Source organism: Scyliorhinus canicula, chromosome 2, assembly GCF_902713615.1.
Source record: "Scyliorhinus canicula chromosome 2, sScyCan1.1, whole genome shotgun sequence".
Classification (NCBI taxonomy): domain Eukaryota; kingdom Metazoa; phylum Chordata; class Chondrichthyes; order Carcharhiniformes; family Scyliorhinidae; genus Scyliorhinus; species Scyliorhinus canicula.
Genome location: NC_052147.1, coordinates 77,428,320 through 77,455,766, shown reverse-complemented (window position 1 = coordinate 77,455,766; position 27,447 = coordinate 77,428,320). Strand labels below are relative to the sequence as shown.

The 27,447-nt window shown below is 50.0% G+C and overlaps 1 long non-coding RNA gene across 1 annotated transcript in view; it reads left to right on the top strand.

Annotated features, from left to right (window-relative positions):
• Positions 1-20,530, top strand: part of LOC119955116 — a 32,952-nt gene extending 12,422 nt beyond the window's left edge. Inside the window, exon 2 of the long non-coding RNA XR_005458387.1 lies at positions 20,370-20,530. This is a non-coding gene — a long non-coding RNA (uncharacterized LOC119955116). The remainder of the gene's footprint in view (positions 1-20,369) is intronic.
• The last annotated feature ends 6,917 nt before the right edge of the window (positions 20,531-27,447 follow it).

The window sequence follows — 27,447 nt, the reverse complement described above, 5'->3', positions numbered from 1 at the left end:
TGAGAGGAGCGGGGTCATTAACAGTGAGAGAGTGTGAGAGGAGCAGGGTCATTAACAGTGAGAGAGTGTGAGAGGAGCGGGGTCATTAACAGTGAGAGAGTGTGAGAGGAGCAGGGTCATTAACAGTGAGAGAGTGTGAGAGGAGCAGGGTCATTAACAGTGAGAGAGTGTGAGAGGAGCGGGGTCATTAACAGTGAGAGAGTGTGAGAGGAACGGGGTCATGAACAGTGAGAGAGTGTGAGAGGAGCGGGGTCATTAACAGTGAGAGAGTGTGAGAGGAGCGGGGTCATTAACAGTGAGAGAGTGTGAGAGGAGCGGGGTCATTAACAGTGAGAGAGTGTGAGAGGAGCAGGGTCATTAACAGTGAGAGAGTGTGAGAGGAACGGGGTCATTAACAGTGAGAGAGTGTGAGAGGAGCGGGGTCATTAACAGTGAGAGAGTGTGAGAGGAGCGGGGTCATTAACAGTGAGAGAGTGTGAGAGGAGCGGGGTCATTAACAGTGAGAGAGTGTGAGAGGAGCGGGGTCATTAACAGTGAGAGAGTGTGAGAGGAGCAGGGTCATTAACAGTGAGAGAGTGTGAGAGGAGCGGGGTCATTAACAGTGAGAGAGTGTGAGAGGAGCGGGGTCATTAACAGTGAGAGAGTGTGAGAGGAGCAGGGTCATTAACAGTGAGAGTCTGAGAGGAACGGGGTCATTAACAGTGAGAGTGTGTAAGAAGAGCGGGGTCATTAACAGTAAACGTGTAAGAAGAGCGGGGTCATTAACAGTAAACGTGTAAGAAGAGCGGGGTCATTAACAGTGAGGATGTGGGGGAGTTGTCAGGGCTAAACAGGGCGTTCAGGGACTTTTACAGTCGGCTCTATTGCTTGGAACCCCCCACGGGGCCAGAGGGGATGAGACGCTTTTTGGATGAACTGACCTTCCCAAGATTGGGTAGGGAGCTGGTAGATGGGCTGGGGGCCCCGATTAGGGCCGAAGAAATAGTTGAGGGCTTGAAGGCAATGCAGTCGGGTAAAGCAGTGTTCTTCGAAGTCAGGGGCGCGACCTGCGGGCAGGTGTCGGGAGGGTCGCGGAGCCGTTGTCCGCGGTGCTCCCCATCGCGCAAATCCCCACGCAGCAGCCGGCTTTTAATAATGCCTCTAAAATGGCCACGAACATATAAAAAAAAATTTGGCCGCATTGCGCATGCACACATGCTCATCGGCGCGCATGCGCACAACTATGCGCACCGATAATCGGGCGCTCATGCGCAGTGTGGCAGCTATTTTTAAAAAACGGTCTCAGCTTAATCGCTCACTTGTGCAGGCACAATTTATCATTTCACTTCATTGTTCCTTGATTACCTGGAGTCATTTTAAAAGGTGCAATGAAGTAAGTAGTTTATGTGTGTCATTTTCCTGTCTCCATCTATATGAGAATAAAAGGAATGTAAATCATGATTAGTCGTACTCATTCTTGCATTACCTTTTTCACAATGGTATTTCCATGCTCATCTGTGACCGTTTTTTTATTCATTTATTTTATTCATTTAATTTTTTATTTTGCTTTACAAGTTCGAGGGGAGTTTATTTAATAAAATTTTACAGAAGAAATACAGAACTTTGGACGGATGGAGACTCCATACTTTCCAACACCGGAAGGCTTCACCTTCATCCAACAGGTTCCATTGGAGGAGCGTGTACGAGGGTCAAAGGGACCCAAAACCATTTCCTCTATTTTTATCAGCAGCAAACAAGGTGAGAGAAAATGGTGAGGTCGGCTGGCGTGTGTCACTCAGGTCAGCCGGCGTGGGTCGCAAAAGTCGGCCGGGTTGGGTCCCGAAGGTTGGCCAGTTGGTAAAAATGGGTCCCCGGAAAAAAAGTTTGAAGAACACTCAGGGTAAAGCATCGGGGCCGGATGGGTTCCCGGTGGAGTTCTATATAAAGTTCTCGGGGATGTTAGGGCCGGTGCTGGTCAAGGTTTTCAATGAGGCAAGGGACAGAGGGGTGCTGCCCCTGACGATGTCACAGGCCACTATTCCGTTGATATTGAAGTGGGACAAGAACCTGGAGCTATGCGGGTCATCTCGGCCAATCTCCCTGCTTAATGTGGATGCCAAGTTGCTGGCCAAACGTTTGGCCTCCAGATTGAAGACTGTGTGCCGGATGTTATTATGGAGGACCAAACCGGGTTTGTCAAGGGCAGGCAGTTGGTGGCCAATATAAGAAGGCTGCTCAATGTGATCATGATGCCCCCGGAGATTAGGGAGGTTGAGGTAGTTGTGGCAATGGATGCGGAAAAGGCATTCGATCGGGTGGAGTGGGACTATTTATGGAAGGTGCTGGGACGATTTGGGTTCGGTAAGGGCTTTATCGACTGGGTCAGGCTGTTGTACCAGGCCCCTGAGGCTAGTGTAAGGACAAATAGGACGACCTTGGACTATTTTAGACTGTACCGGGGGACAAGCCAGAGGTGCCCCCTCTCCCCACTGTTGTCCGCGTTAGCTATAGACCCACTGGCAATTGCTCTGAGAGCTTCAAGGGGCTGGTTTGGGGGGGGGGGGGGGGGGTGGAATATAGAGTCTCGCAGTACGTGGATGACCTCTTATACGTATCGGATCCAGGGACGGGCAATATTATGCCGATTTTGGGGGAATTTGGCCGGTTTTCAAGGTATAAACTGAATATGGCAAAGAGTGAGATGTTTGTAGTTCAGGCGAGGGGTCAGGAGGGTCAGCTGAGGGAGCTGCCGTTTAGGTTAGTAGGGGACAGTTTCAGGTACTTAGGGATACAAGTGGCACGAGACTGGAGACGGTTACACAAGTTGAACTTGTCCCGGTTGGTTGAACAGATGAGTTTCGGAGATGGGATGCGCTCCCACTGTCGTTAGCTGGGAGAGTGCAGACGGTCAAAATGACGGTCCTACTGACATTTCTGTTCGTATTTCAGTGTCTCCAATTTTCATTCCACGGTCCTTTTTTAAAACGGTCAATAAAATCATCCTGGGCTTTGTGAAGAAAGTGATGCTTGAGCGGAACCGGGGGGAGGGGGGCTTGCGCTGCCAAATTTTAACAATTATTACTGGGCGGCTAACATAGCCATGATAAGGACGTTGGGGGCGGGGTCGGTTTGGGAGCGGATGGAGGCAGCTTTGTGTCGGGGCACCAGTCTGGGGGCGTTGGTAAAGGCACCTTTGCCGTTCCCGCCGGCGCAGTACTCCACCAGCCCCATAGTGGTGGTGGCCCTTGGAATCTGGGGTCAGTAGAGGAGGTACGCTGGAGCAGTGGGACCATCGATCCGGTCCCCAATATGTGGCAATCATTGGTTTCCCCCGGGGAGCTTGGATGGGGGGGGGTTCCGAGTATGGCGAAGGGCGGAAATGGAGAGGATGGGGGACTTGTTTTTAGAGCGGAGCCTCCCTAGCTTGAGGGCGCTGGAGGGGAAGTTTGGGTTGGCAAGGGGGAACAACTTTAGATATTTACAGGGACTTTCTGCGTAGGGAGGTATCATCCTTCCCATTCCTGCCACTAAGCGGGATCCAGGATAGGGTACTGTCTAGAGGATGGATGGGGGAGGGGAGCATCTTGGACATCTACAAAGAACTCATGGGGGCGGAAGTGACGCAGAACGAGGAGCTGAAGCGTAAGTAGGAGGAGGAGCTTAGTGGTGAGATGGAGGATGGCTTATGGGCGGACGCGTTGAGCAGAGTCAACGCAATCGCAACATGCGCCAGGCTCAGCCTGATCCAATTTAAGGTGGTACACCGGGCCCACATGACAGTGGCCCGGATGAGTAGATTCTTTGGGGTAGAGGACAGGTGTGCAAAATGTGCGGGAGGACCAGCGAACCATGTTCACATGTTCTGGGCGTGTCTGAGCAGGATGAAACTTGGATACTGGGCGCAATTCTCCGAGTGGTTCACGGTTGACGCCGCTCCAGCCTCCCTGGCGCCAAATGGGCGCCGCGCCAACCTGCGCATGCGCAGGGGACTTCTTCAGCGCACCGGCCCCTACGCAACATGGCGTGGGGGTTCAGGGGCCGGCCGCTCAACAAAGTAGGTCCGGGAGGGGGTGAAGCCGGCCCGTCGATTGGTGGGCCCGATCGCTGGCCCGACCCCATTAGAGGCCCCGCCCGGTGAAGGAGCGCTTTTCCCTGCCCCACAGGCCGCCCACCGACCCTTCGCGCAGAGTTCCCACCGGCAACGACCAGGGGTGAACGGCACCGGCGGGACTCTGCTTCTTCCGCACGGCCGCTCGGCCCATCCGGGCCGGAGATTCGACCGCCCCACCGATTCCCGCGGTCGGCGCCGCATCAAACGAGCCGGTGCAAATGGCGCCGATTCTCCGCACCTCGGAGAATCGTGTGCCGGCGGCGTGTTTGCAGCGATTCTCCAGCGCGGGGCTCGGAGAATTGCGCCCAGTATCCAAGTTTCATCACCAAATGAATCAGCTGGAGAAATCAAGGAGGAAAGTGTGGATTTTACACCTCAGTTCGTAAACTCTGACAAGCACTCGACCCCTTGATAGCGAATGTACTTCTGTTTGGAACAATAAATGTGTGTGCCCAGCCCCCATATCGAAACACAGAGCCTCAAAAAGCCAGATATTGAGTGCGCTGTGTTTAATGAAATTCACAATTCCTTTCAATACCACTTCAAGATCCGATGGAATTCCTTTCGATGCCAATGAATAAAACAATGATTCCAAACAATGTCCTGACCAGCTGTCTCCTTATTCCTTATTATAACTCCATGTTTTTCCCAGTCGCATTACTTGTGATTCCTCTGCACCGAACCCAGTCAAGCCTGCACTTTCCAACCATGTAACTATCAATGCATCAAAAATCTCTGCACCAGTCGCGTTGGTTGGTAATGTCAGGCAGCACAGCAAATCCTCAACAAATACATTGTGCCAAACATACCTAATGTAAACTAGCAAAGTTGCACAATCTGAAACGTCTGTACTTCCATCCAGTTGTATCGAGAACTCCTGTGCTGACTGTAAACAAGAAATAAGCTGGGCCTCTAAAACCTCAGCAGTATCACAGATTCGGCAAGCCACTGTGTTATCACCAAGTGGAATCATTTCAGTTTTACAGCTGACTTCTCATCGTATGAGCCATGAATAATGTTGCAGGGAGAATTAATCTCTCTGCTGTGGTGTGGGGCAATTTCTCTTCAGCTACATGGTAAGCCACCATGTAAGAGGTTAATTCTACTTTGTCCGCTGTGGATTCTCCTGAGCAGTTCTCTCCAGCAGATTCAGTTGTGAGATCCTGGCCTGTTTTTGTCTCTGGCCCTCTATTCCTCATATTAAGACAATCCATATTCAGTTCTTGTCCTGTTGTCTTGCTTCCTCACGGCTATAAAATGGAGGAACCTCTTCTCCATGATTTCATGCCAAAAGCAGCACGGTAGCATGGTGGTTAGCATAAATGCTTCACAGCTCCAGGGTCCCAGGTTCGATTCCCGGCTGGGTCACTGTCTGTGTGGAGTCTGCACGTCCTCCCCGTGTGTGCGTGGGTTTCCTCCGGGTGCTCCGGTTTCCTCCCACAGTCCAAAGATGTGCGGGTTAGGTGGATTGGCCATGCTAAATTGCCCGTAGTGTCCTAAAAAGTAAGGGGGGGGGTTGTTGGGTTACGGGCATAGGGTGGATACGTGGGTTTGAGTAGGGTGATCATTGCTCGGCACAATATCGAGGGCCGAAGGGCCTGTTCTGTGCTGTACTGTTCTATCTATCTAGCACGGACGCACAGGATGCATGGTGTCAGTATACGTGCCAGGCGGGTGACCTGCTCTCTGCCACCTCTACTTGCCGGAAGACGGCATTGTTTTATTTAAAAGCCAGTCGTGGCCGGCATTCCTAATTTAAAAACTGGCCTCAGCCGGTATTCTCAATTTAAAAAGCCAGTGATAGCTATTGGGTGCTTCTCCTGTGATCAGGAATGCTGCGATTGATCGCTCCACCACCGTCCCGACACCTGCCCATGACCTACCCGTAGGTCGCGACCCACAGTTTGAACAAATTCTGGGTTAGAGTGTTTGAGGGGAGTAGAGAAATTTAGATGGCTGGTCATGCCGACAGTTATCAATGAAAAGATCAGGGATGGGTAAGAGGCCAGAGGGAGGGGTTCTGGTGGAGGGAGATGGGTGAAAGAGTCCGCTGATCAGCTGGAGGCCGCTGATCAGCTGGAGGACTCCTGGCTAAAGAAGTGAGTACATTGGCAAAGGCGTAGGAAGACGAACCAAGGGCGGCACAGTGGTTAGCACTGCTTCCTCACAGCTCCAAATTCCCAGGTTCAATTCCAGCCTTGGATAACTGTGAATTTTGCACTTTCACCCCGTGTCTGCGTGGGTTTCCTCCGGATGCTCCGGTTTCCTCTCTCAGTCCAAAGATGTGCAGGTTAGGTGGATTGGCCATACTAAATTGCCCCTTAGTCTCCAAAAGGTTAGGTGGGGTTACGGGGATAGGGTGGAGGTGTGGGCTTAAGTATAGTGCTCTTTCTGAGGCTGGTGCAGACTCGATGGGTTGAATGACCTCTTTCTGCACTGTAAATTCTATGAAAGCACAGATCGTTCAGCATCAGGGAGGGATAGGTCAGTGGGTATTGTGAATATACAGCAAGAGATGGGGATTAGAAAAAGGGATGGGATCCCTTTGAATGGTATAAAACGCATTTCTACCTATTTAACATTCTGAAGATGATTCAAAACATTAAGCCTATTTCTTTATCCCGGTTTCTTCTGCTCCATTATTGGTTTTTATTTCCTTTTCAGGCGAGTTGACACCCTTTCAGATAGTGCATCATCAGAACTCACTATGTAAAACTTCTCCTCATCCACTGGGTTGTTTGTCAATTCCCTAAACTTGGCCCTCTGGTTACTCATCCTGACAGTGGAACCAAAAGAGAAAATGCTGGAAAATCTCAGCAGTTCTGACAGCATCTGTAGGGAGAGAAAAGAGCTAACGTTTCGAGTCCAGATGACCCTTTGTCAAAGCTAAAAAAAACAGAACGTGGGAGATATTTATACTGTGGGATGAGGGAATGAAAAATGAGTCATAGCCACAGAAACCAAGGGAAAAGTTCTTCGAACCCTACACACTAAGGACCCCATCCTTTTCTCTCAGCTCCTTCGCTCCATCGCATTTGTTCCAATAATGCTACTTTCCATCAACTTTGGTGCTTCGAAAATGTGTTCCTTCTTCCTCAACCGTGGTTTCCCACCTACAGTTGTTGGCAGGACCCTCAGCAGCGTGCGGTCCATCTCCCGCACCACAACCCTCCCAGAACAAGGATAGAGTCCCCCTCGTTCTCACATTTCACCCCACTAGCCTACATATGCAATGCATAATCCGCCGCCATTTTCACCAACTCCTGCGTGATGCCACCACCAAACACATTTTCCCTTCACTCCCTTTGTCAGCATTCCACAGAGACCGTTCCCTCCGAGATAATCTAGTCCACTACTCCACCATACCTAACACCTCTCCCATCACCCATGGCACCTTCCCATGCAATCGCAGAAGGTGTAACACTTGTCCCTTTACCTCTTCCATGCTTAACATCCCAGGCCCAAAACACTCATTCCAGGCTAAGCAGCATGTCACTTGCACCTCTGCCAATTTGGTCTATTGCATTCATTGGTCCCAATGTGGTCTCCTCTAAGTCGGAGAGACCAAACTCAGACTGGGTGATCACTTTGCTGAGCACCGTCAGTCTGTGCGCATTCAGGACACTAGCCTTACCATTGCTTGCCATTTGAACACAAGACCCTGCTCCCATGCCCATATGTCTGTCCAGTGAAACTCAACGCAAACTGGAGGAATAGCATCTCATCTTCCGGTTAGGCACGCTACAGCCTTCCGGTCTCAACATCAAATTCAACAACTTCAGATGATTAGCTCTACCCAATTTCCCAATTTCTCTGTCTTTTAGCTTTGACAAAGGGTCATCTGGACTCGAAACATTGGCTCTTTTCTCTCCCTACAGATGCTGCCAGACCTGCTCAGATTTTCCAGCATTTTCTCTTTTGGTTTCAGCATCCGCAGCAATTTGCTTTTCTCCTGACAGTGAAAACAGTTTCTCCTTATTTAAGGGACAGAGTTGTGAAAGTCATTTAATATACAGAATGTAATTTAATAAAAAGAGGATTTTACTTATTTTGTCACTTTTAATCAACAGATATGATTCACTTTGTAGCAAAAACATTCCTAATACTATAAAACACACATTCTGCTGACTCACCATGATTAACGCCAGAGGTTCTCTTCTCATATCTTATCAAAAATCTAGTCTAGGGTTCAGCATCCATTGAAATCTGCTGGGTAAATATTTCCTATGAGAATTTCATTAAAATATCGATACTTAACCAATTACATTTCCCAGTAAGGCTTCAAGTTTGTTCTCTTCATAGAATTTCTAATGTTAATGTGGTCAGACCATTAGCCACTAGCTCCCTCTGACACTGCCTGCTTTTGAGACTGTTCATTACATGTTTCAGTTTAAATAACAGTACCTTCTCCAAGTTGTGAGAATGCCCCTTCGGGAATTCACGCCCTTCTGTTCAAAAACATGCTCCTGGTTAAAGCCAGGAACTTGTTTGATATATAAGGAGGAAATTTCATAGAAAGCAACCCCAGAACTTGAGAAAGGTTGTCATTTAAACTGAATAGGTTGTAAATAAAATGACCTTTCCCAACCGATAGCAGAAGACAGAATACAGCATTCTTGCTAATTGTTCCTATGGGCTGGATTCTCCACTGCCCGCCACCAGTAGCGGAGTTCCAGCATCGAGGAGAAAACAGGATAGGCGCTGTTTCCGATGCTCCGGTCCATATTCTCCGGGCCCTCATGATTCTCCGGTCCTCTGGGCCAGGAATCACATGGGCAAGAATTTGTGTAGGTCTTGACAAGCATGTACCTGATGCAGTAGACCGCGCAATAGGCCTAGGGCATAGTCCTTTATGGGAGTTGCCCCAAAGTCTATCAGAGAGCCACCATCCAACCCCCAGAATGCAAGACTTCCCACCAGAGACCCCCTAATTAAAGAGACCCCCAGAAGAGAGACCCCTGACTGGAAGCCCCCCAGAAGAGAGAACTCTGTCTGGAAGCTACAGAACAGTCCAGACGGAGGCAGTGAAAACAATTACTGTTACAACACTCACCTGAACAATACACTTGCTGGTTCAGACACAGGAAGCACTATCTGTCAATTCCTGGAAAGAGAATAACGGTCAGCTGAGTTTAAACCCCACAGACCTTTGATCTGCAAGCTATTCATTCATTTCTGTTTGATATTGATTTTACTAGACCGTGATTGACAGCTTTCACTCACACCCAACTGTCTGCATTGTTTCATTCATCTGCCTTCACCCTTAAGTGAATTTGAAGTAGTCAAACTGTGAAACTCACCTCAATGTTAATAATCATCAAGCTTTGTACAGGCTTGGAGGGCAGAAGGGCCTGTTCCTGTGCTGTATTGTTCTTTGATTGACAGTTCCTGGACCACATCAAAGAGAGTTAAGTGCTTTCTGTTAGTTTCACTGCTGACTACTTCAAAGCCGGTGTTGGACTGGGGTGAGCACAGTAAGAAGTCTTACAACACCAGGTTAAAGTCCAACTAGTTTGTTTCGAATCACTAGCTTTCTGAGTACTTAGCTGAAGAAGGAGCCGTGCTCTGAAAGCTAGTGATTCGAAACAAACCTATTTGACTTTAACCTGGTGTTGTAAGACTTCTTACTGGACTACTTCAAAGTCACTCAAGTGTGAAGGGAGATGAATGGAAAGCACTTAACTTTCCCACTCTCATGTCACTTCCCATTTTGAATACCATAAGCATGTGCACCTTTCTGAACTTCAACCTTTCCTGCTCCATTCCATGGCATTGACCACACCTGTCTCAAAACAAAAAAACACATTCTTTTCCAGAAAATGCAATCTGTGCAATACATTTCTCTCCTTTTTTACAAACTGAGACCCAAATTGCAACCATGAAGTGTTGGTTGGTATGGATTACTTCCCTGTCTGACACCTCATTACTATTTACCTTTCCATTTTACCACCTAACTTGCGGTCCCACTATTTTCTACCATTAGCTTTTTTATTTCACTTCTACTATTTCTCATCCCGAGGAATTCTTTTACTTCTGCCCTTAGGTCCCGGCTGCTCTTGTGCGCCCCTTGGTGTTGTTTCAGAGCAGCATCAGCAGTGGCTGCAGAACAGATTGCCTGCCCCGCCACTCCGACGGAACCAGTGGATAGTATAGGAAAACTAAAGCGGAAAATAAAATGTCTTTCAAGCAGAATTAATTCTAATTGCAATTTGGCAGCTATGAACTAGACATTAACATTTACAGAAGGAGTTTTATCTTATAAATTTAGAGGACCCAATTCATTTTTCCAATTAAGGGGCAATTTAGCGTGGCTAATCCACCTACTCTGCGCATCTTTGGGTTGTGGGGGCGAAACCCACGCAAACACGGGAAGAATGTGCAAACTCCACGCGGACAGTGACCCAGAGTCGGGATCAAACCTGAGACCTCAGCGCCATGAGGCAGCAGGGCTAACCACAGCGCCACCCTGCTGCCAGCAGGACAAGTATTTTTAATTGCCAAATGAAAACATTTTGGATTGATGCCATGGGCTGCATTGTGCAAGTGATTCCTCACAATTGTGTGCATAATGAACTTGTGAGGTGGGAATTTTATTTTTAAAAAGCGTACTCTCCACACTCCTGCATTATGCCTAAATATGGGTCCATAGGCTTGATAACAAGCTCAGTAACCCATTAATGGTAGGCAAGCTGCCTATTTCAGTACTATTCCCCCCCTCCCCCGCTCACCATAATAAGGGAATCACGACCCAACATCATCACACTGGATTTTACGCATCTGCAGCCCCAATTTGCAAACCTAAAATGCTGGCCGAAGCCTCCTAACTTCCCAGAAAAATGTGAAAAGTTGTAAACAGTTGCACTGTAAAGTACCCCCTTGTAAGATGAAAGATGACTGATGAGCATTTCAACCAAGAATTCAATTCTCTTCCTGCACCGAGTGTTGCACTAAGGCAGTCTGTTTCCATTGCTAGTTATTCTTGGAACTGATTGCCTGTCTGTCGCCAGAGGTTTATAGCTTGAGGGGCAGCACTCTGCATCAAGCATGGCTGACCAGGACTTTCTCCCACTCTTATCGTCAAACACTGCCAAGTTGAAAGGATTTGCAGATTGACACTCAACCTGTTGAGCTGCTTTCTGAATGCACCTTCCTTGACCATCAAGTCCTGGGTTGGGACTCGAACCCGGAGATCCTGGCTCAGAGGCAGGGATGCTACCCACTGCACCACAAGAGCTCCCCTTTCTATTTCAATGCAAAGCTAATGGGTGGGATTCTCTATTTCTAGAGTAAAAGTTGACAGAATCCGTGGACTTTTACGACAGAAAAACCGGCGCCGCACCTCGTCTGATTCCGCTACCGTTAAGGGGCCAGCGATTCTGAAAGGAAAAGGTGCCAATTTGCTGGTTTCGCGATTGATACCCAAAGATTGACATGTTGCAGCCTCATATAAACAATTCCCCCCCCTCCCCCTCCCCCAGGTGAAGGCCACGCACAACAACCACCGGGTGGGGGAGGCTTGGGGGATTTGAGGGTGAAAGTCCAAACTGTTTGTTGGTCTCTCTACTTCTCTAATTCCTTACAGATACAACAATATGGCTGTTGGCCCTGCAGAGGCTGTCCTTGCGTTGTTGGTGGCAGCTGAGGCAGTCCGATGCCAAAGAAGGTGGCAGCAACGTCATGCAGGCTGGAGGCGGCACCCCATGTGCAGGTGGCTGCTGCACACCCTGAAAACCTGGCCACCCATCAGGCCGAGGAGCAACCCAGAGTGGGACGCTGGTGATGGCCCAAAGCATCCAGGTGTCATTGATCTTTCGAGGAGATGTCTGACAGCATGTGCCGCAGGAGCCACCGTCTCAACAAAGAGACAGTGTGGCGCCTGTGCCATGACCTCGCGGACTTGGCACCCATGGGGGAAGAGGACACCCACTCCCATTGGCCATGAAGGTCACTGCAGCCCTGAATTTCTATGCAGCTGGTTCATTCCAATGCTCGAGCGGGGTCTTGTCTGTGGCACTTCCCAAACTACAGCCCACAAATACATCCGTGTGTATGCCCAGGCATCGGACTTTATCAACTTTGAGCTGGACCAGGCCCATTAAAACGCCCGTGCTGCAGGATTCTCTGCCATTGCCAGGATGCCCTTGTCCGGGGGGGGGGGGGGGGGGGGGGGGGGGGGCAATAGATGGCACATGTCAGCTTGCACGAACTGAGGCATCAGGGAGTGCCCTGCATTAACAGGAAGGAGTTCCACTTCCTGACTGTTCAACTTGTGTGCGACTACTGGCTATGGATCATGCACATGTCCCAGGGAGCATGCATGCCAGCTACAGCTTGGGACACTCAGACATCCCTAGCATCTTTGATGACCACCCCAGGATGAAGGGTTGGCTCTTGGGGCATAAGGAGTACCCGCTTAGGTCCTGGCTGATGAAGCCAGTACGGAGGCCAGAGACTGAAGCAGAGACTTGATTAAAACAAGGCCCATGCTCCCACCGTGCTATCATTGAGCAGTGCACGGACTGCTGAAAATGCAGTTCGGATGCCTGGACCACTCTGGTGGTGCCCTGCAGTACACCCCCCAGAGGGTCTCCTGCTTTGTGATGGTCTGCTCTGCCCTCCACAATCTGGCACAGCAGTGAGGCGACATGCAGGAGGAGGAGGAGGGACGTGCGCCCTCATTTGAGGAGGAGGCGGACAAGGAGTGGATGGAGGATAAGCCCGCAGAGGACTCGCAGGAGGAGCCGGAAGATGAAGGACAGGCAGCGGCAAGGGTCCAGCATGCCCGGAGGACCAGGGAAGCCTTCATCATCACATGATTGTCTTAGGACGAAACTTTGTCCACCAACGCACCCCCTCCATCCATCCTCACCCCTAATCCCCCTTCCCTTGCACTCCCCTCTTTCCCACCCAATCCCCCCACCCCTGCATTCCCCTCCTTCCCCCCAATCTCCCCTTCCCCAATCCCTCCTTCCCCCTCCCAATCCCTTCTTCCACCCAATCCACTCCGTCCCGCATTTCCCTCCTTCCCACCGATTTCCCTTCTTCCTCCCCCCCCCCCCCCATTCTCTGACTCTCCCACAACCCCTGCCCTCCCCGACTACCCTGTTCCACCCTCCCATGGTCAGTGTTACATCACCCCAGGGTGATGGGCCTGTGTCAGCACTGCCAGTGGGTCAGTATACATGGCAGGATAATGATGATCACTCGCTGTGAGGTTACCCCTGGTGCTCCTCAGTTTATGCCAAAGTCTGACCCCTGTTTCTCTGCTGTCAGTGTGCTCACATCCATCCTCTGAATGGGTTGTTTGATATTGGTCCACTGTGCCAGAGGGGTGGGGGAAGCAGAGGACGGCAGGGTGTGGGGTTGCAGACAGGCTCGCTGTGAAGATTAACGTGACAGAGACTTCACATGTATCAGTTATAACAGGGCAGCACGGTGGCACAGTGGTTAGCACTGCTGCCTCAAGGCACTGAGGTCCCAGGTTTGGTCCCGGCTCTGGGTCACTGTCCGTGTGGAGTTTGCACATTCTCCCCGTGTTTGCGAGGGTTTCACCCCCACAACCCAAAGATGTGCAGCGTAGGTGGATTGGCCACACTAAATTGCCCCCTTAATTGGAAAAATGAATTGGGTACTATAAATTTTTTAAAGAAGTATCAGGTGTAACATGTTTTAATTTTGAACATTTGACATTTCCAGTCCCCCTGGCTATAGGTAGTGCCACCGCCCCCCGCAACATTGCCCACAGTAATCCTTTCTTCTTGATCTCTCGTGGCCTCTGAGTTCCTAGAGTCAGTGTCGGGGGGGGGGGGGGGGGGGGCTATTTACCGGTGTCACTGGCATCGCCATGTCACCCTGTTCTGCCCACTCCCCTTGAGATGCGCCAGTGTCAGGAGGTGGGGAATCGGAAGAACTGGAAACCGCCGCTGTCTCCTTCATGGCAGGCCCTGGATTGGCTTCCAGAGCTTCCTCCTCCCTGATGGTGCCTGTAGGGCCCCATGGATCTCCATGGGACAGAAGGGCAGCTGGAGTATACTCCAGAGACCTCTTGAGTCATCTGACTCTGGCGGCTCCCCATTGTCTACACCATGGAATCAACGCCCTCAGTGATGGTTCTCAGTGACTGGGCCATGCTCTGCAGTGCCTCGACAATGTCCACCTTTATCTGGGGCATGTCCCTCAGCGACTGGGACATGATGTTGAGGCCCTCAGCTATGGATGCAATGGGCTGAGCCGTGCCTTGAGCACCACCACTCAAGACGCTGACGTTGTGCTCCAAGGTTTCCACTGTGGTGGCCACCCGAGCAATGTGGGCCTCGGTGCCATTCATTGTTGACATCATCTTAAGAGCCCGTAGCCTTTAGTACCCCTCCAATCGACTTTGCAGTCGCTGGAATGTCACCAAAATCCCCTCCTGAGTCTCATGGCTGTGTCCTATCATCTGCATCAGTTTGGGATAACTTTGCCCAGAGGCTTGGCATCTGACTGGGGACCGAGCAGACCTTTGACTGTTGACACACTTGAATGTTCCTGCCTCCACCTGATGTTCATCAGCAACTGTGTTCCTGTCTCCACCAGATTGTATCCCAGAAGCCTGTCCACTAATGTCGCCCACTGAGGTGTGTGTCTCTGAGCTGATGGAAGGTGAAGGTGAAAGCTGTGACGCTTTTCTCAGAGCTCTCCTCCGAGGTGGTCTCTTGGGTGGCAGGAGAGGGTACACTCCGGGTGTCCCAGCCCCATCAGATGGAGATCCTGCAAGTCAATGGACATGTGGTCACTGAGAGGGAAGGGTCACTTTGTCTGACATTAACTACTCAGTTGAGACAGGTCATCTGGGTGAATGGACAGTGGATTCTCACCTCAGCGGCAAAAGCCAACCTTGCTGTCGGTGACTGCTCTCTCCTCAGTTGGCTCCGCGATTTCCAGGGCCGTTCCTCATAGGGGGTGAGGATTGGATTCTCTGGTACTCTGCCCCCCCCCCCCCCCCCCCCCCCCCCCCCCCCCCCCCCCCCCCCTCCCCCAATCTTGGCCCTTTCCCGCTTATTATGCGCTATCTTCTCCTGCAGGGATAAAGAGAGGGCATTGTGAGCCACGTACTTGATAGGGCGGGGGTCTATAGCAGATAGTATGTTTGGGCATCGCACCAGGACATGAAGGAGCTGTGCATGTGGGTGCCAAGGCATACTGAGGAGCAAACACAAAGATTGGATGTGGGGAGGGTGTGAGTTGTCAACCAGTGTTTTTTTGGCAGAGGGGGGGAACAGTTGGGAATTTGAGGGGTGGCAGGTGAAACTGATTCCAGGAGAGAGGTGGTAACTTACCCTTGCAGCTCGGTGGAGGTCGTTGGTCTTAGAACATAGAAAAATACAACACCGAACAGGCCCTTCGGCCCACGATGTTGTGCCAAACTTCCGTCCTAGATTAAGAACAAATTAATCTACACCCCATCATTCTACCGTAATCCATGTACCTATCCAATAGCCGCTTGAAGGTCCTTAATGTTTCCGACTCAACTACTTCCACAGGCAGTGCATTCCATGCCCCACTACTCTCTGGGTAAAGAACCTACCTCTGACATCCCCCCTATATCGTCTTCTTCCGACACTGTATGGCGATCCTCCTGGTCATGCTGCTCACATTAACAGCCGCTGCCACTGCCTCCGAGGCGGCATTAGTGACCCTGCAGCAGGTCCTCTGACTCCCTCGTGGAACAGGACGTCCCATCTTGCAGCAACGCCGTCGAGAAGCCTGACCAGGTTGACATCACCAAAGCGAGGAGCTGGTCTGCGCGCTGCCATGTTTGTGTATTGACTGGGAGTGAGTGGTGAGGGAGCGTTTAAAAGCTCCCCCTTGTTAGCGGCAAGGCGGTGGGACGTGAGTCTGGCTACCCAGTAAAGGTGAGAAGCTCAAGGGGACTCATTGCCAGCAATCGGTGAAATTATATACAGGCCGCAATCTCGTTAACACTGTTTTCGAGAAACGGAAAATTCAGTTTGAGATGTTCTGGGTGAAAAACCTCCTCCAGTTGTTCCACTAATTAGTTTAGATTTGTGACCCTGGTTAATGGACTCTCTGCTAATGCAAAGAGGTCCTTCCTATTTGCTTTATCTAACTCCCAAATTCTAACACCTCAATAAATCTCACAACCTATCTATTCCAAAGAAAACAACTCCAGCCTTTCCCATCTTTCCTTTTATTTAAAATTCTCCATTCCTGGCAGCAGCCTTTTAAATCTCTTCTTTATGGCCTCTCCAGTGTGATCATATGTGTGACTAGAAATAGTCACAGTCTGGCTGTAGTCGAACTTCGATGTTGTGGTCATTTCGGAGACATGGATAGAGCAGGGCGAGGAATGGTTGTTGCAGGTGCCGGGGTTTAGATATTTCAGTAAGCTCAGGGAAGGTGGTAAGAGAGGGGGAGGGGTGGCATTGTTAGTCAAGGACAGTATTACGGTGGCTGAGAGGACAATTGATGAGGACTCGAATACTGAGGTAGTATGGGCTGAGTTAAGAAACAGGAAAGGCGAGGTCACCCTGTTAGGAGTTTTCTATAGGCCTCCAAAAAGTTCCAGAGATGTAGAGGAAAGGATTGCAAAGATGATTCTGGATAGGAGCGAAAGTAACAGGGTAGTTGTTATGGGGGACTTTAACTTTCCAAATATTGACTGGAAACACTATATAGTTCGAGTACTTTAGATGGGTCCGTTTTTGTCCAATGGAGGGTCCAAAGGAGGGTTTCCTGACGCAGTATGCAGATAGGCCAACGAGAGGCGAGGCCGTATTGGATTTGGTGCTGGGTAATGAACCAGGACAGGTGTCAGATTTGGAGTTAGGTGAGCACTTTGGTGATAGTGACCACAATTCGATTACGTTTACTTTAGTGATGGAAAGGGATAGGTATATACCACAAGGCAAGAGTCATATCTGGGGGAAAGGCAATTATGATGCGATGAGGCACGACTTAGGATGCATCGACTGGAGAAGAAAACTGCACGGGATGGGCACAATGGAAATGTGGAGCATGTTCAAGGAACAGCTACTGCATGTCCTTGATAAGTATGTACCTGTTAGGCAGGGAGGAAGTGGTCGAGCGAGGGAACCATGTTTTACTAAAGCAGTTGAAACACTTGTCAAGAGGAAGTAGGAGGCTTATGTAAAGATGAGACGTGATGGTTCAGTTAGGGCGCTTGAGAGTTACAAGTTAGCTAGGAAGGCTCTAAAGAGAGAGCTAAGAAGAGCCAGGAGAGGACATGAGAAGCCTTTGGTAGGTAGGATCAAGGATAACCCTAAGCTTTCTATAGATATGTCAGGAATAAAAGAATGACTAGGGTAAGAGTAGGGCCAGTCAAGGACAGTAGTGGGAAGTTGTGCGTGGAGTCTGAGGAGATAGGAGAGGTGCTAAATGAGTATTTTTCGTCCGTATTCACACAGCAAAAAGACGATGTTGTCGAGGAGAATACTGAGATACAGGCTACTAGACTAGAAGGGCTTGAGGTACATAAGGAGGAGGTGTTAGCGATTCTGGAAAGTGTGAAAATAGATAAGTCCCCTGGGCCGGATGGGATTTATCCTAGGATTCTCTGGGAAGCTAGGGAGGAGATTGCTGAGGCTTTGGCGTTGATCTTTAAGTCATCTTTGTCTTCAGGAATAGTGCCAGAAGACTGGAGGATAGCAAATGTTGTCCTGTTCAAGACGGGAAGTAGAGATAACCCCGGTAACAATAGACCAGTGAGCCTTACTTCTGTTGTGGGAAAAGTCTTGGAAAGGTTTATAAGAGATAGGATGTATAATCATCTGCAAAGGAATAATTTGATTAGAGATAGTCAACGTGGTTTTGTGAAGGGTAGGTCGTGCCTCACAAACCTTATTGAGTTCTTCGAGAAGGTGACCAAACAGGTGGATGAGGGTAAAGCAGTTGGTGTGGTGTATATGGTTTTCAGTAAAGCGTTTGATAATGTTCCCCACGGTAGGCTATTGCAGAAAATACAGAGGCATGGGATTCAGGGTGATTTAGCAGTTTGGATCAGAAATTGGCTAGCTGATAGAAGACAAAGGGTGGTGGTTGATGGGAAATGTTCAGACTGGTGTCCAGTTACTAGTGGTGTACCACAAGGATCTTTTTGGGGCTGCTGCTGTTTGTCATTTTTATGAATGACCTGGAGGAGGGCGTAGAAGGATGGGTGAGTAAATTTGCAGATGACGCTAAAGTCAGTGGAGTTGTGGACAGTGCGGAAGGATGTTCCAAGTTACAGAGGGACATAGATAAGCTGCAGAGCTGGGCTGACAGGTGGCAAATGGAGTTTAATGCAGAAAAGTGTGAGGTGATTCATTTTGGAAGGAATAACAGAAAGGCAGAGTACTGGGCGAATGCAGTAGTCCCCCTTTATAACGCGGGTGTTGGGGTCCAAGACAGCCACCCGCGTTGCAACCGAGCCGCGAATATCCACGATGGGGGTTTTAAATTTATTTAAAAATCTATGCATGCGCTTCCCATTGAGAGTCTACGGGGGGCGGGGGGAGGGGTCAGACCCCCGTAGACTCACAATGGGAAGCGCTAGCATAGCTTTTTAAATAAATTTAAAACCCCCATCGTGGATCTAATTAAAACAGTGTCAATTTCAGCGGCCGGCTCACTTTGATCCGGAGAGGGAAGCTGCTCTCTCACTGAAACAATCAGCCGGCCGCTGAAATTGACACTACCGGCTGCTCACTCCCTCCAATCCAACTTTTAAGTTTTAATGTTTCTGATTGGAGGGAGAGAGCAGCCGGCAGTGTCAATTTCAGCGGCCGGCTGATTGCTTCAGCGAGAGAGCAGCTTCCCTCTCCGGATCAAAGTGAGCCGGCCGCTGAAATTGACACAACTGACAGTTGGGGTCCATAAGCCCCCCGCGGTATATCGCGAACCGCGGTATTGCGGAGCGCGGTATAACGGGGGACTACTGTGGTAAGATTCTTGGTAGTGTGGACAAGCAGAGGGATCTCGGTGTCCATGTACATAGATCCCTGAAAGTTGCCACCCAGGTTGAGAGGGCTGTTAAGAAGGCATACGGTGTGTTAGCTTTTATTGGTAGAGGAATTGAGTTTCGGAGCCATGGGATCATGTTGCAGCTGTACAAAACTCTGGTGCGGCCGCATTTGGAGTATTGCGTGCAGTTCTGGTCGCCGCATTATAGGAAGGATGTGGAAGCATTGGAAAGCGTACAGAGGAGATTTACAAGGATGTTGCCTGGTGTGGAGGGAAGATCTTACGAGGAAAGGCTGAAGGACTTGAGGCTGTTTTCGTTAGAGAGAAGAAGGTTAAGAGGTGACTTAATTGAGGCATACAAGATTATCAGAGGATTAGATAGGGTGGACATTGAGAGCCTTTTTCCTCGGATGGTGATGTCCAGCACGAGGGGACATAGCTTTAAATTGAGGGGAGATAGATATAGGACAGATGTCAGAGGTAGATTCTTTACTCAGAGAGTAGTAAGGGCGAGGAATGCCCTGCCTGGAACAGTAGTGGGCTCGCCAACACAAAATGCATTCAAATGGTCATTGGATAGGCATATGGACGATAAGGGAATAGTGTAGATGGGCATTAGAGCGGTTTTGCAGGTCGGTGCATAATCGAGGGCCGAAGGGCCTGTACTGCGCTGTAATGTTCTATGTTCTAACTAGCGTTTCATACAGTTCCAGCATAACCTCCCTGCTCTTATACAGGGATCAGCCAGTAAAGGAGAGTAGCCTGTAAGCCTTTTTGAACTTATCTACCTGTCCTCTACCTGTCCTGCCGACTTCAGTGGTCTGAAGATATACACTTGTTGGCCCCTCTGCTTCTCTTCATTTTTCAGAATCCCACCTTCTATTGTGTATTTTTATGCCTTGTTTGATCTCCCAAATGGTCAGTCTTCTAACGACAACCCCCTTTATTAAAGTAACAAAGAGGGCCTCTGCCACGGCATACAACACATATGTCTGAGCCAGGGAACCAATGGAGATAGCCTTCGTCGGAACTGCAGGTTTTAATCTCCTGCCATGCACCTCTATTGGGCGAGCCTCTGCCCACTCAATAGGGAAATTGGTTAAAGCTCTTTCCACAATCAATTCACTGGAACACTCACGTGGGTGTCTGTGTGTCTGGGTGCTCTTCTAGTCACACCGATGTTAAAATCTTTTGAAGCAGATGGGTCATGCAAACATTTCTCCTTTTAAATTCAGAGGCCGATGAAATTCAGGTCCTGATGAATCAAGTAACCTGTCAGATCGTGATGTGACTTATGGTTTAACATTTCTGTCTGTAGATCCTCACCTGCTGATATCCTGGGCGAAACTTTCCAGAGTCTGCACCCTTCCTGGATTCACTTCCTTTCTCTTCAGTTCCTGTGGATGTGTGGAGCAGAGGATGGATTTGACGATTCCCCTGTGTCCTTCGGGGTCACCCATAAAACATTACCCCACATTTCTCGAGATTGAATTTCATTTTATCACTTTTCAGCACACCTGACCAGTCCATTGGCATCTTCCTGCAGCCTAAAAATTTCTTCCTTCTCAGCTAAAAGTCCAGAATGCAAAACTGCTGGAAATCACCTTTTAGTGTGTAGAGAAAATGAATCTGATGCATCACTTTTGATTTCTAGTCTCTCAATTAAATAGTGTGAAAAGGGAAGCAGTCAGGAAGCAAAGTGCAGACAGTATAAGAGGCAATTGTGACAATTCAGGAATCCTCCAACAGCGAGGAAGCATAAGTTCTGAATTGTGACATTGATATCCAGTTACACATAATATTGCGAAAGCCAAATCCATTTGTTGTCTGCAAGAAATATTATCACTAGGTTCAGATCGGGAGATTTATCGTGCTTGTTTTAGATAGGAAACTGTTAAAAGACATTAAATCGGAATCAGGTACAAAATCAGACAAATTTTGGAAGTTGTCAAGAAAATTCAGTATTCGAACAGCTAATATTGACAGCCATGTTCAATAGGATGAAAAGAAGTAACTTTCACAACTATAATTACATATACAGTTGCCTTTAATCCCCATGTTAAACAAACCCAGCTGTATCAAGCATACTGGGCTCTGTCGTGACATGTTCAAATGCAGCATCAATGTTGGCCCACAAACAAAATGGTGCAGATACCAAAAGAACAATTGTTAACAAGTGGCTTTCTTGAAACTAGTATAGGTCGATGGCCGTTTTTAAAAGAATATATTTAAGATGCTTTACAAGTTTTGGTGTCAAATTGGGACATAAACGTTGGTGACAAGTAAAACAAAGATGACTTATTAAGAAATAGCAGGCAAGAAGGTGGAATTCAATAATATTTATTTCTGATACAGAACTTCCAGTTTAGGAATTCATCTTGTTAATACAAGCTCGCCAGATGAGTCAAACAAGAAACTAAGTCCATATAATGCTTCATATACTGAAATATGTAGAATTGTTGTAATATGTAAACTGTGAATAGCTGGGGTTACTTATTTAGCTTAACTGCCTTTTTCTCTTAGTCCTTTGCTTATTCTTTTAAGCTTTGCCGATGATCTAAAGAAATCCCAGATTTATCCATATTCCTTGAGGTCCAATTTCTCCCAAACACTGCCCCGCCCCACCTCATCCCAATTTTCTCCTGCTTTTTGATACTGATCATACAAACTGAAAAGGCTATGGGCTGCATTCTCCATTATTGGGACTATGTCCCACGCATGCATCAAAACAGTAAAGTTTTACACCAGAAAAACCTGGATCAAAGGGGCACGAATTCCCAGCCCTGCAGGGGGCTAGCAGGGACCTAGATTAGATCTTGCAGCTTTTGCTGCAGATACAGGCCCCTGCACTTCCGGGTCGGAAGCCGCGCATGCGTGCGGCAGCAGCCTCTAGCGGCCGCGCCATGCTGCATGGCGGACTAGGACCGCGGAGATAGACCCATAAAAGAGACTCCCCTATTGGCCGCGCGTCCGACCCTTAACCCCCGCACAAGCATTCCCCGGCTGCCTATAAGGCCACCCCGGCATCCGGTTGGCCTGCCCCCGACCAGGGTGGCCACGGACTGAGTCCGCAGCCGCCACGCGAGTATCCCGACCGGCTGGAGCACATTAGTTCCACGCGTCGGGACTTTGGCCGGTTGGGGCGGGGAATGGCTGAGCAGGCCTCTGGCAATGGCCCCAGGTAGGTCCCAGGCGGTGCAGCATACTTCCCGAATACATCGCTTTTCGGGGCCCGCTGAAAGGGTGAACCAATACCCGTCCTGGTTTCTTGCGGGAACACGGATTCCCTGCCCCCCCTCCCTCTTCCCCGCCCCGCCCCCCCCCTCCCTCTTCCCCGCCCCGCCCCCCTCCCTCTTCCCCGCCCCCTCCCTCTTCCCCGCCCCGCCCCCCCTCCCTCTTCCCCGCCCCGCCCCCTCCCTCTTCCCCGCCCCGCCCCCCTCCCTCTTCCCTGCCCCGCCCCCTCCCTCTTCCCCGCCCCGCCCCCCCTTCCCCGCCCTGCCCCCCTCCCTCTTCCCCGCCCCCCCCTCTTCCCCGCCCCCCTCCCTCTTCCCCGCCCTCCCTCCCTCCTCCCCGCCCTCCCTCCCTCCTCCCCGCCCTATGTTTTTAAATTAGCAGTTAATGACCTGACTATAAACAGGTTATATTTGCACAAGATTGAAATAAATCGCTTATTGTGATTCTGACTTTAAATAGACTTTTTCCAAGTTCTTATGATTTACTATGCTTTGGGATGTCTTGAAGACCTGGCTATAAAAATGGCAGGTCTTTCCCTGTACAAAAGTAGTTACAGAATTCTGGAAGATGGTGTTCGTGGTCCTTGAACTTTTAATTGCATATAAATAAACAACTGCATCAAAAACAGGAAATGCTATAAATACTCAGCAGGTCTGGCAGTATTTGTGGAGAGAGAAACAGAGTTAACAATTCAAGCTAATGACCTTACATCTGAACTGGGAAACATTGGAGGTATAATGGGTTTAAAGCAAATACATTGGCAGGGAAATGGGAGAAGGGAGGAATGAACAAAAGGGAGGGTCCATAGGGAGGAGAGATTACATGAAAAAGGAATGAAGGTGCACACAGGCAAAAGGAGGTGGCAATGGGAAAGGTGAAGAAACTAAAGCTGTGTTGAGAAGAGGTGTGAATGGGAGAGTAAAATCATTACTAATAGTTGCCGTCTATATACAAAGCCAATAAAACACAATGGAAGCAGTGGTTATGGTCGGAAATTGTAGAACTCAGTGTTGAGCCACGGAGTCCACACCAAATAGTTCAAATAAACGTAGTTTATTTACAATAACAATTATATACATGGTAGATCCCAATTGGGTCTGCCTTGTCGGTGCCTTACTAGCTGGCTTTAGGTGTCACACAACTAGACATTGTTTAGAGGGCCCCCACCCCCTGAACGTGGGAGCTCGTATTCTGAAAGGTTCACGGTGAAGTTAATTGTTCCCACCCCATAAGATATTTGTGGGTTATAACAGTCCGGAAGGCTGTGAAGTATCTAATCGAAAGAGGTATTGTTTCCTGAGCTTTATGAAAACAGTATCGGAGTCTGAAGACAGGAAGATCAGAGTAGGAGTGGAGGGGAGAATTAAAATTTCAGGCAACTGGAAGCTTGAAATCACTCTTATAAATATAATGGGCGTGTTCCACAAAGCACTCACCCAATTTGCGTTTAGTCTCCCAGGTGTAGAGGAGATTGCATTGTGAGCAACATATACAGTGGACTAGAAATGCAAGTAAATCGCTGTTTCAGAATGGGGTGTGTGTGAAAGAAGAGAAAAGAGTCGGTGTTGCATTTCCTATGTTTGCATGGGAAGGTTTTGTAGGTGTGGTGAATTATAAACCTAGTAATTCACACTGTGTTCTATTATATGTATTGTGTCCTTGTAGACTCTGTATATGAACCGTTGCGCGGCTCTGCCCATAGGGGGAGATGAGGAGTTTGTACTGGGCTCCACTCTTGGATCCGCCCATGGCTCCTCCTAGTAACCGGAAGTATAAAGCTCTGAAGTCGTGAGCCTGCTGCCAGTTCATCTCGATGCAGGCAGGCTCTGTTGTAAGATTATTAAAACCACTGTTCACTTCCAATCACGTGTCTTGTGAATTGATGGTCACATCAATTTAGTAATATTAGGAAACTTGAAGAAAACTACTATGGAATCAGCCCTCAAACCTGACCGACTAGAACTCGACCCGCAGGATGCAGAGGCGAAATAAATCTTTCTACACTGGCTCAGATGTTTCAAGGCCCACCTGGCTGAATCAAGCACTTCAGAAACTACAGAGGAGCAGAAACTCAGCCTACTGCACGCAAGGGTGAGCCACCGTATCTCTAATCAACTTAACAGTACTACCTCGTATACGGAGGCCCTGGCCATGCTCGATTGAATGGACGAGAGGCCTTGGAGGACACTACAGTTAGCTACAACTATGGAGGTCTCGTTCCGCAGCCTCACCTCGTTCCCCGCGGACCAAGCGACCCCATCGTGGGCCCCCGACCAGCGACTGCCCCAGGCCTGCGCCGCGCGGCCACCCATCCACTATGCAGCTCCAGCCTGCCATTTTTGTGGGCAGCCCCAACACCCACGGCAGCACTGCCCGGCCCGCAACGCGACCTGCAGCAGCTGCGGTCGCAAAGGACACTATGCCCGGGTCTGCCTGGCAAAGAAAACCCCCCTCTCCAAACTCTCCCGCAGTCCAAAGCACTCGCTTCCCAAACTCACAGGCCCAGAAATACTGCAGCCTGTATGCCGACTCCGCCCCCACCCGACATGTGCGACTCATGGGGGCCGCCATCTTGGCAATCCTCCATGCGGCCGGTCATGTGCGACTCATGGGGGTGGCCATCTTGGGCTCCATCCTCTTCAAACTCTAATACTCACCTCAAAGACTATGACCTCAGCGGACAGTCATCACGGGGCCACTCCAGCACAGCTGATCGAGCCGCAGACTACTCGCAACTCAGCGCAGTTACGTTGGACTAGTCACGTCCGAAACACCTCCGCAACTCGATGATGACCGTTAAAATCAACGGGTACAGGACACTGTGCCTCTTTGACTCCGGGAGCACCGAGAGCTTCGTACACCCAGATCTGGTAAGACGCTGTTCGCTCCCTATCTTCCCTGCACGGCAAACTATCTCCCTCGCTTCGGGCTCACACTCTGTTCACCTCCAAGGGCGCGCCGTCGCGACCCTAACGATTCAGAGCACTAGCTACTCAAACTTCCAGCTATACGTACTCCCCGAACTCTGCGCCCCACTCTTACTGGGACCCGACTTCCAGTGCAACCTCAAAAGCCTCACACTCAGCTTCCACGGGCCCCTGCCCCCACTCACTATCTGCAGTCTAGCGACGCTAAAAATCGACCCCCCTCCACTCTTTGCCAATCTCACTCTGGACTGCAAATTCGTAGCCACTCGCAGCAGGCGATATAGCCTGCAGGACAGGGTGTTCATCAGAACAGAGGTCCATAGGCTTCTACGTGAGGTTATCATAGAGGCCAGTAATAGCCCCTGGAGAGCTCAGGTGGTGGTTGTCAAGACCGGGGAAAAATTCCGAATGGTAGTGGACTATAGCCAGAATTGGTTCACGCTCCTCGATGCGTACCCCCACCCCAGGATTGCAGACATGGTGAATCAGATCGCACATTATCGCATCTTCTCCACGGTGGATCTGAAGTCTGCATACCACCAGCTCCCAATCCGCCCAGAGGACCGCCACTACACGGCGTTCGAGGACGACGGCTGCCTCTCCCACTTCCTCCGGGTTCCCTTTGGCGTCATGAATGGGGTCTCGGTGTTCCAACGAGCAATGGACCGAATGGTGGACCAGTACGGGCTGCGGGCCACGTTTCCGTACTTGGACAACGTCACCATCTGCGGCCATGATCAGCAGGACCACGACGCTAACCTCTATCGATTTCTCCAGACTGCCCAGAAACTCAACCTCACGTATAACATGGAGAAATGCGTTTTCCACACGACCAGGCTAGCCATCCTCGGCTATGTCGTGGAAACGGAGTCCTGGGCCCTGACCCGGACCGTATGCACCCCCTCTGACAACTCCCTCTCCCTCACTGTCCCAGGGCCCTCAAAAGGTGCCTGGGGTTTTTCTATTATTATGCCCAGTGGGTCCCTCAGTATGCGGACAAAGCCCGCCCACTATTTATGGCCACACTATTTCCTCTATCAGAGGAGGCTCGCCAGGCCTTCATCTGCATCAAGGAGGACATCGCCAAAGCGGCCATGCGGGCGGTGGATGAATCCGTCCCTTTTCAGGTTGAGAGCGATGCCTCAGAGGTCGCTCTAGCAGCCACATTAAATCAGGCAGGGAGACCAGTCGTCTTTTTCTCCCGAACCCTCTCCGCTTCAGAACTTCGACACTCCTCAGTCGAAAAGGAAGCACAAGCCATTGTGGAAGCTATACGACACTAGAGGCACTACCTCGCAGGTAGGAGGTTCACCCTCATCACCGACCAAAGATCGGTTGCCTTCATGTTTGACAACTCACAAAGGGGCAAAATTAAAAATGATAAAATCCTGCGGTGGAGGATCGAACTCTCCACCTACAGGTACGATATTATGTATCGACCGGGGAAGCTCAACGAGCCCCCAGATGCCCTGTCCCGCGGCATGTGCGCCAGCACGCAAGACGACCGCCTGAAAGCTATCCACAATGACCTCTGCCACCCGGGGGTCACCCGGCTCACCCACTACATCAAAGCCCGAAATCTGCCTTTCTCCACCGAGGAGGTAAAAGCCATCACCGGGGATTGCCCGATCTGCGCGGAGTGCAAACCGCACTTCTATAGACCAGACAGGGCCCACCTGGTAAAGGCATCCCAGCCCTTTGAACGCCTGAGCATCGATTTCAAAGGGCCACTCCCTTCGACCAATCGGAATATGTACTTCCTGAACGTCATCGACGAGTTCTCCCGCTTCCCGTTTACTATCCCGTGCCCCGATATGACCTCCCACACAGTCATCAGAGCCCTGCACAGTATCTTCACCCTGTTCAGGTTCCTCAGCTACGTACACAGCAACAGGGGTTCGTCCTTTATGAGCGACGAGCTGCGTCAGTACCTGCTCGACAAGGGCATCGCCTCGAGCAGGACTACCAGCTACAACCCCAGGGGGAACGGGCAGGTGGAGAGGGAGAACACGACAGTCTGGAAGACTGTCCTACTGACCCTCCGGTCCAGGAATCTCCCGACCTCTCACTGGCAGGAGGTCCTCCCCGACGCGCTCCATGCTATTAGGTCCCTCCTATGCACAGCCACCAACCAGACCCCGCACGAACGGCTATTTGTTTTTTCTAGGGGCACTACCACGGAGCTTTAGCTCCCAGCATCGTTGAAGACACCAGGCCCGGTTCTCCTCCGGAAGC